This window comes from Oryctolagus cuniculus, chromosome 7, assembly GCF_964237555.1.
Source record: "Oryctolagus cuniculus chromosome 7, mOryCun1.1, whole genome shotgun sequence".
Classification (NCBI taxonomy): Eukaryota; Metazoa; Chordata; class Mammalia; order Lagomorpha; family Leporidae; genus Oryctolagus; species Oryctolagus cuniculus.
In genome coordinates, this window is record NC_091438.1 from 152825992 (window position 1) to 152834367 (window position 8376).

Consider the following 8376-nt stretch of genomic DNA (forward strand, 5'->3'; position numbering starts at 1 on the left):
ATAACTTATTTAAACTACCCTGAAGATAGAATAACGAGTGGCTTAGAGGCAGTGCGGGGGGGGGGGGGGGGGACCCTGCCGCGGCCCAGAGCGAGTCCACCTCCCGGGCTGTAGTCCTGTTCCCCAAAGCAGGGCACCCAATTCCAGCCAGAACATGATGCTTCGCAGGGCAGGCCCGTGGCCGCAGAGCCGACCGCCTGCTTGGCCCTCTGTGTCCACGAGGGCCGCGTCCGAAGTCTCTTTGCTCCTCATTCCTGAAGCGAGGCGGTGCACCAGGCGGTCACTAGCGTTGCCGGCCCATCAGGCGTGACCGTGACGCAGGGGTGCTCGCCGAGGGCCTGGGAGGTTCCCCACGAATGTGTTGCGCCATCTTTACAAGGACCTTGGCGCCCGTGGGTATGGTGCCTGCGAGGAGCCCTGACACTGCAGTCCACGCGTGGACACCGCCCACCGGGCGTGCATGGGTATACGCGAGTGAGCGGCAGCCCCCCCCCCCCCGCGCAGGCGCTGTGAGTGTCGGCCGGGCTCGCACCTCCCCCCTCCCCCACCCCGGCGAGGATCTTCCTTCGGGCAAGCCCCTGCCTGTGGCCCGCTAGTCCCCCTGCACTCCCAGTCACACAGCCAGAGCCAGGAGGCTGTGCAGCGACCAGGTCCGGATCTGCAAGGTTCGGCGTGTCCCATGAAGCCTGCTTGCTTGGCTCCTGCCCGACTCCCCTTCACCACGGCCGCTTCTAGGTGGCCAGAGTTCTGGGCGCCTCCTAGACTGGGGAGTATCAGAGTCCTGTCCCGAAAGCCAGCGCTCCGTGGATCACGTTCCCGGCAGCCGCAGCGTCTACACAGCACCTGATGGACTCTCTCACTTTACTTTTAGCAAGCGCTTGTTTTAAATGAATCCCTTTAACAAAGGAAACTGTATCGTTATTAATCACAGATTGGATCGCTGGTATTTCATATAGACATGCATGTCTAACACATGTGTAACAATCGGAATGGTTAAAGTCTTCGTCTGTGTGCTAGCTGACATCACCTCCCAAATGCACAGCCCGCAGTGCAGGTCCCGGGAGCAAGTTCATGGTGCCCGGGCATGGAGGACATCCACGGAGCACGTCTATCACCCACATCCGTGTACATCTGTGGCGCGTGCCAAAGCGGTGTGGCCGGAGTGCACGCGCACAGTGCCTCCGTGAAGCCTCTGAGTGGCGTGTGTCCACGGAGCAGGTGCGCAGATCAGCTCCCAGCTGTGGGCACCGCGCAGGCCCCCGGGGCACGTGCGTTCCCTTCACCTTGCAGTGAGGGTCCCAGGATCCGAGAGGGCTGCTCACAGAGAAGCCTGACATTGCTGCACACGGCAAACACTGTGTGGGTTTCAGATTCAGGGAGCCCCACTCGCCACCTTGGAACGTGGCGTGGAGCAGCGTGGAGCCTCAGAACCCTCGAGTCTTGCTTTGCTCTCCTCTCGGCCTGCCTGTTAGGAAGGCGACAGCTATACCTGCACAGAGCACATCTCACAGGCAGGCTTGAGGTCCTTCTCCGTCACTCTGCCCCTCCCCCACCCCTCCTCAGGGCCTTTGCACACGCTGACTCGCTCTCCCCCCAGATCTCTGCCTGGTACAGTGCCCGGCACAGCAAGGGCTCCGTAAGTATCAGTTAAAAAAAAAAAAAATCAATGAATAAACCAATCGCATCAACAGAAACAGAACTTGGATCTCCTGCCCTCTGCTCTGTTGCTAATTTTAGTTTTTAATATTTATTTGTTTCTTTGAAAAGCACAGTTACAGAGGTGAGAAAGAGGGAGAGACATAGAGAGAGAGATTTTTCATCCATGGGTTCACTCCCCAAATGGCCAGCAAAACCAGGGCTGGGCCAGGCCGAAGCCAGGAGCCTGGTGCTCCATGCAGGTCTCCTACTTGTGTGGCAGGGACCCAAGCACGTGGGCCTCTCGCACGGCTCTCCCAGGTGCACAGGCAGGGAGTTGAGCAGCCGGGGCTTGAATCAGCGCCCACGTGGGCGCCGGCATTGCAGGCAGAGCCCAGCGCACTGCGCCACAGCTCTGGCCCCTCTGTTGCTAGTTCTGCTGTTCTGGCATTGAGCAAATATAGTGTACAGTATTTCTCATTGCTGCCACTGCCTTTATAATGAAAACTAAATGGGAGGGAATTAGAAAAATCGCCACAAACTGGCAGACATTTTATTACGTGCATGGATTTTGGAGGCTGATGGTTCCTTTTCCCCCTACATTCTCATCAGACAGGTGACATGCCAACATCTACCAGGATTGGAGGGGACACATCTCACACAGTGGGGTGCAAAGCCAATCATAACACTTAAATACATAAAAAGGAGTATGGGGGCCGGTGCTGTGGTGTAGCCAGTAAAGCCGCCACCTGCAGTGCTGGCATCCCATATGGGCGCTGGTTCAAGTCCCGGCTGCTCCATTTCCAATCCAGCTCTCTGCTATGGCCTGGGAAAGCACTAGAAGATGGCCCAAGTCCTTGGGCCCCTGCACCTGCATGGGAGACCCGGAAGAAGCTCCCAGCTCCTGGCTTCAGATCAGCACAGCTCTGGCCATGGCAGCCACCTGAGGAGTGAACCAGTGGATGGAAGACTTCTCTTTCTATGTCTCTCTGTAACTCTGACTTTCAATTAAAAGATCTTAGAGAAATTAAAAATATAAGAAAAGAATCGTTCTACATCTAAAATCTGAAGTCTTTAAATAAAAAAAGGAGTTGGAAGCTGGTGTGCATTTGCTGTTGTTTTATTTATTTATTTGAAAAAGCATCAGAGAGGGAGAAAGAGCTTTTCCCTCCGCTGGTTCAGTCCCCAAATGCCTGCCACAGCTGGGGCTGGGCCAGGCTGCAGCCAGGAGCCAGGAGCTCCAACCCGGTCTCCGGGCCTCCCACGTGGGCGGCAGCGTGAAAGCACTTGGACCATCGGCTGCCGCTTTCCCAGGTGCCCTGGCAGGGAGCTGGATCGGAAGTGGAGCAGCCGGGACGAGAACTGGCACCCACGTGGAGCACCACGGCTTTACAACATGGGCCCCTCATTTTTTTTAATTTTTAGAAAGATTTATGTATGAGAAGGCAGAGTTACAGAGACAGGAGTGGAGGGAAGAGAGAGAGAGAGAGAGAGAGAGAGAGAGAGAGAGATCTTGAATCTGCTACTTCACTCCCGGATGGTGATGACAGCCAAGCTGGGCCAAAGTCAGGAGCCAGGCTCTCCATCCAGGTCTCCCATGTGAGTGTAGGGTCCCAAGCACTTGGACCATCTTCCACTGCCTTCCCAGGTCATAGCAGAAAGCCGGATTGGAAGTGGAGCAGTCGGGTCTCAAACTGGCGCCCATATGGGATGCCGGCACTACAGGCGGCGGCTTTACCTGCTGTGCCACAACACCGGCCCCTACCATAGAGTTTAACAACCACATCTGTGGCATTCATGGTATTAGGTACTAAAATCTAGAAATGATTTTTAAAACGATTTTTTAAAAAAAGAGTGTTTTTGTTTTTGTTTTTTTTCATTTTGTTTGAAAGGCAGAGAGGAAGAGAGAGACAGAGAGCTCCCACCCCTGGATCACTCCCCAGAGGCTCACAACCGCTGAGACTGGGCCAGGCTGAAGCCAGGAGCTGGGACCCAACCACCTACAGCAACACCTGCTGCCGCCTGGTGTGGGCATCAGCAGGGAGCCAGCAGCGGAGCTGGGCGCCGCACCTAGACTCTCGGATGGGGGACGCTGCTCGGCCAAACGCCTGCCCCTAAATTCCCTCTCCCTGCGCCCCTCGGCCTGTGGTCCTTTGTTACAGAAGCCCGAGGAAACAGAGACCCAACAAGAGGATCCCCACGGCAGGGACGCCATGGTGAAGAAACGGGCTTTTCCCAGGTCCGCGCGGGCCCAGCCTGGCACACAGAAGGGATCGCTGGGCGCCGAGTGCTCGGGTCTCTTTAAGGACTCCTGCTCCCTCTGGCTGGCTCACGCCCCTGGGTGACCGTGGAAACCACAGCCCAGGGACCTGACACCACGGGGACTCCCTGCGGGATCTATTTCTTCAGTTTCCAAAGGGTTGTTAAGGCTTTGCAGGACACGGGGTGGCCCGAGGTGTGGTGGCTCCCAGCCGCCAGGGCCACCGGATCCCTTACACAGGCTGCTCTCCTCCTTGCCTTGTCGCTAAGCTTCCAGGCCAGTGACGCAGTTCTGCAGCTGGGCCGGAGCTGTGGCTTCCCTCGTCCACCCCAGTTCTCATGGTCCTCCTCCTCTTCCCCTTCCTCCTTCCCCCTCCTCCTCCTCCTTCCCCTTGTTCTGCCCTCCTTCTGCTGCTTCTAAGATTTCATTTGTTTATTTGAGAGGTAGAGTTACAGAGAGAGAGAGAGAGAGAGAGAGAGAGAGAGAGAGGTCTTCCATCCACTGGTTCAATCCCCAAACAGCCACAACAGCCAGAGCTGGGCTGATCTAAAGCCAGGAGCCAGGAGCTTCCTTCGGGTCTCCCACGTGGGTGCAGGGGCCCAAGGACTTGGGCCATCTTCTCCTGCTTTTCCAGGTACATTAGCAGGGAGCTGGATCGGAAGAGGAGCAGCTGGGACTTGAACTAGCGCCCACATGGGAGGCAGATGGAGGCTTAGCCCATTACACCATGGCACCAGCCCCCTTCTCGTGGTTCTTGACCTCACCAAAATGTGACCTGGATGCACGTGAGGGATGCCACACGCTTGTGTCTCTGTCTCCCATCTCCAAACCATGCACCCACACCGCCCTCTGCCAGGGAGAAGCCACCTGCCTCCATGGCTTTTACCTGCAAGCTCGCGTGGGGGAGATGACTCAGAACACGAGGAGTTACTGATCACAGATCAGTGCGACACACTGTGTTCTGTCGTAAGCCGGAGGCGCAACGTGGACACAAGCACTAGTGCAGAAGTGGGGGTGCTGCCGGCCGCAAACGCGTGGCCATAGATGACATTGACTTCCATCCTGCTTTTCTTGGGTCTGAACAATTAGATTCGATTCCCAAATGTGCCGGTTTTCATTTCAGTTTCCTTCTGGTCTCTCCTGTGTTAAACGAGCAGGAGTGGAAGCAGCTGGGGACAGACCATGAAGTGCTGTGCACTCCTTGTATACACCCCAGCATGTGCGCCACTGCCCCCAGCCCCATATACACCCCAGCACGTGAGCCCACTGCCCCCAGCCCCACACACACCCCAGCAAGTGTGCCGCTGCCCCCAGCCCCAAATACACCCCAGCACGTGAGCCCGCTGCCCCCAGCCCCATATACACCCCAGCATGTGCGCCCGCTGCCCCCAGCCCCATATACGCCCTAGCATGTGCGCCCGCTGCCCCCAGTCCCATATATACCCCAGCATGTGCGGCACTGCCCCCAGCCCCATATACACCCCAGCATGTGCGCCCGCTGCCCCCAGCCCCATATACGCCCTAGCATGTGCGCCCACTGCCCCCAGTCCCATATATACCCCAGCATGTGCGACACTGCCCCCAGCCCCATATACACCCCAGCATGTGCGACACTGCCCCCAGCCCCATATACACCCCAGCACATGCGCCCGCTGCCCCCAGCCCCATATACACCCCAGCATGTGCGACACTGCCCCCAGCCCCACATACACCCCAGCACGTGCGCCCGCTGCCCCCAGCCCCACACACACCCCAGCACGTGCGCCCGCTGCCCCCAGCCCAATACACCCCAGCACGTGAGCCTGCTGCCCCCAGCCCCATATACACCCCAGCACGTGCGCCTGCTGCCCCCAGCCCTAGCCCCTGTCCTAGCCCCAGCATGAGAGCGGTGCCAGGTGACCAAGCACAGGGCAGGGGCTCAGTAGATGTCACTTAGATCTTCTCAGACCTTCCGTCCCTTCTTGGCAGGTGAGGCTTGCATTTCCTCAGTGACACATCTGGGAACAAACAGCGGGGTTTCCTTGAGAAGAGGGGGGACTTCAAGCAGCTCCTCACCCTTTCAGGTCCCTAAAAACCACCCGAGAGATCTTGGAAAAAACACGCAAAACAAAAACAACACATTTGGTACAGTGGGTCAGACGTCTCTTCCATCCCACACCAGAGGGCCTGGGTTCAAATCCCGGCTTTAGTCCTCACTCAGCTTCCTGGCAATGCACACCCCACGCCCCCCAACCCCACCGGGAGGCAGCAGGTGATGGCTCGAGTACTCTGGTCCCTGCCGCTTGTGTGGGAGACCCAGGTTTAGTTCTGGGCTCTTGGTTTTGGTCTGGCCTATCCCCAGCTATTGTGGGTGTTTGGGGAACGCACCAGCAGGTGGGATATTTCTCTCTCTCTCTCTCTGGCATTCAAATAAATACAAATGAAGAGTTAATTTTTTTAAATAAAAAAAAAGTGCTACAAAAAGTAGTTTCTGATTGAGTAAGTTGGGGCTGAGCCCGAGAGTGTGCATTCCTAACTCCCCCGGGATGTACCTGCTGCTGGCCCCAACCACAGCAAGGACTTCCAGCGCCGGTCTGGGGGCCGGGGCCTTCCCGGCTCTCCCACCAGCCCGCTGTGTGTCACCAGCAGTCTCAGAGCCTCTCTGGGCTACACTGCTTCCTCTGGGTATTAGGTCAGCACAGACACACACACACACACACACACCTGCAGTAACTAGAGAGGAGTAAACCACAAACCAGGCCCAGCACCATGCACGCTCTCCAGGCTGGGGTGCTACAGGTCCTACTGCAATATTCAAGGGCCCTTTGGTTCTAAAATTTCATGTCTCACTGGCAGAAACGGGACTTCCGTTTCCCAGGATACACCTCGCGAGCACCGTAACAGGGACTCCTCCACCAACTGCCAGTCTCAGATTCAGGGCGGATGAAATCCAGAAGCACATTTTTTGAAAAGATCTATTTATTTATTTTAAAGCGGTTATTCCAGTAATCATCTTTTATTTATTTTTAAGATTTATTTTATTTATTTGAAAGACAGAGTTGCAGAGAGGTAGAGACAGAAAGAAATATCTTCCATCCCCTGGCCCCAACGGCCGGAGCTGCGCCAATCTGAAGCCAGGAGCCAGGAGCTTCCTCTGGGTCTCCCATGTGGGTGCAGGGGCCCAAGGACTTGGGCCATCCTACATTCCCAGGTCATAGCAGGGAGCTGGATCGTAAGAGGAGCAGCCCGGACTCAAACCTGTACCTACATGGGACGCTGGCACTGCAGGTGGTCATTTTACCTGCTACGCCACAGCGCCGGCCTCCTTTTATTTTTTATTTACCTGAAAGGCAGAGTTACACAGAGAGAGGGAGATCTTCCATCCGCTGGTTCATTCCCCAAATGACTGAAATGGCAGGGGCTGCGCCTGGCTGAAGCCAGGAACCAGGAGCTTCTTCTGGGTCTCTCACGTGGGTGCAGGGGCTCAAGGACTTGGGTCATTTTCCAATGCTTCCCCAGGTGCATTAGCAAGGAGCTGGATCAGAAGTGGAGCAACCAGGACTCGAACCTGCGCCCATATGGGATGCTGGCGTCACAGGCAGCACCTTCACGACACAACCCCTCTGCCTCAGATATGCTTTACACTTGGAGCACACCTCAAGTTGCACCAGTCCTGTTTTTAAAAATTAATTAATTAATTAATTAATTAATGTAATTTTAAAGACAGTTACAGAGTTACAGAGGTAGAGGGAGGGGGAGAGAGAGAGAGAGAGGTCTTCCATCCATTGGTTCACTCCCCAAATGCCCGCAACAGCCAGACCTGAGCCGATGTGAAGCCAGGAGCCAGGAGCTTCTTCCAGGTCTCCCACGTGGGTGCAGGGCCCAAGCACTCGGGCCATCCTCCACTGCTTTCCCAGGCCACAGCAGAGAGCTGGATCAGAAGTGGAGCAGCCAGGACTCAAACCTGTGCCCATATGGGATGCCGGCATTGCAGGCCGGGGCTCTAACCTGCTAGTCCTGTTTTCAAGTGCTCAGTAGCCACAGGTGGGTACCCTGCTGGACATCCCGGATGGAAGGGATATCATCCTCGCCAAACTAAGCTGGACCTGCAGACTTTGGAATCCAGTGCCCACTGGTCAGCAGCATCATTCCCAGGACGAGTGGTTTCATTTTCATGTACAGAAAATTCATCCTGTACGAAGAGACCTGGCTTGCCATGGCCGAGTTAGATAGGAGTATGCCAACGACCAGAGAGGCCCTCCAGCAGGTGCTTGGAGCCCACATTTCCTCGGATCCGCGCTTGAAAACAGCCAACACGGCGCCCAGCACGGGGGCCTGCAAGTGCCGGACTCTCCATTCCCGGGCAGGACCACTCCGCCTCCCGGAAGTTGCCCCGGAGTCAGGCTAGCGCATTTCAGAGGAGGACGTGTGGCTTCCATCTCCTCTGCTCGGCGCACCTTGCCGGGTAGCATTTGTTACATAAGTGGCAGTGCGCCACGCCT

The 8376-nt window shown here is 56.4% G+C and overlaps 1 non-coding gene across 1 annotated transcript; it reads right to left on the reverse strand.

Annotated features, from left to right (window-relative positions):
• Nucleotides 1-2241: 2241 nt before the first annotated feature.
• Nucleotides 2242-2343, reverse strand: LOC127490004 (small nucleolar RNA U13). Its single transcript, XR_007917856.2, has one exon. It is a non-coding gene; the product is annotated as a small nucleolar RNA U13 (small nucleolar RNA).
• Between the last annotated feature and the right edge of the window lie 6033 nt (nucleotides 2344-8376).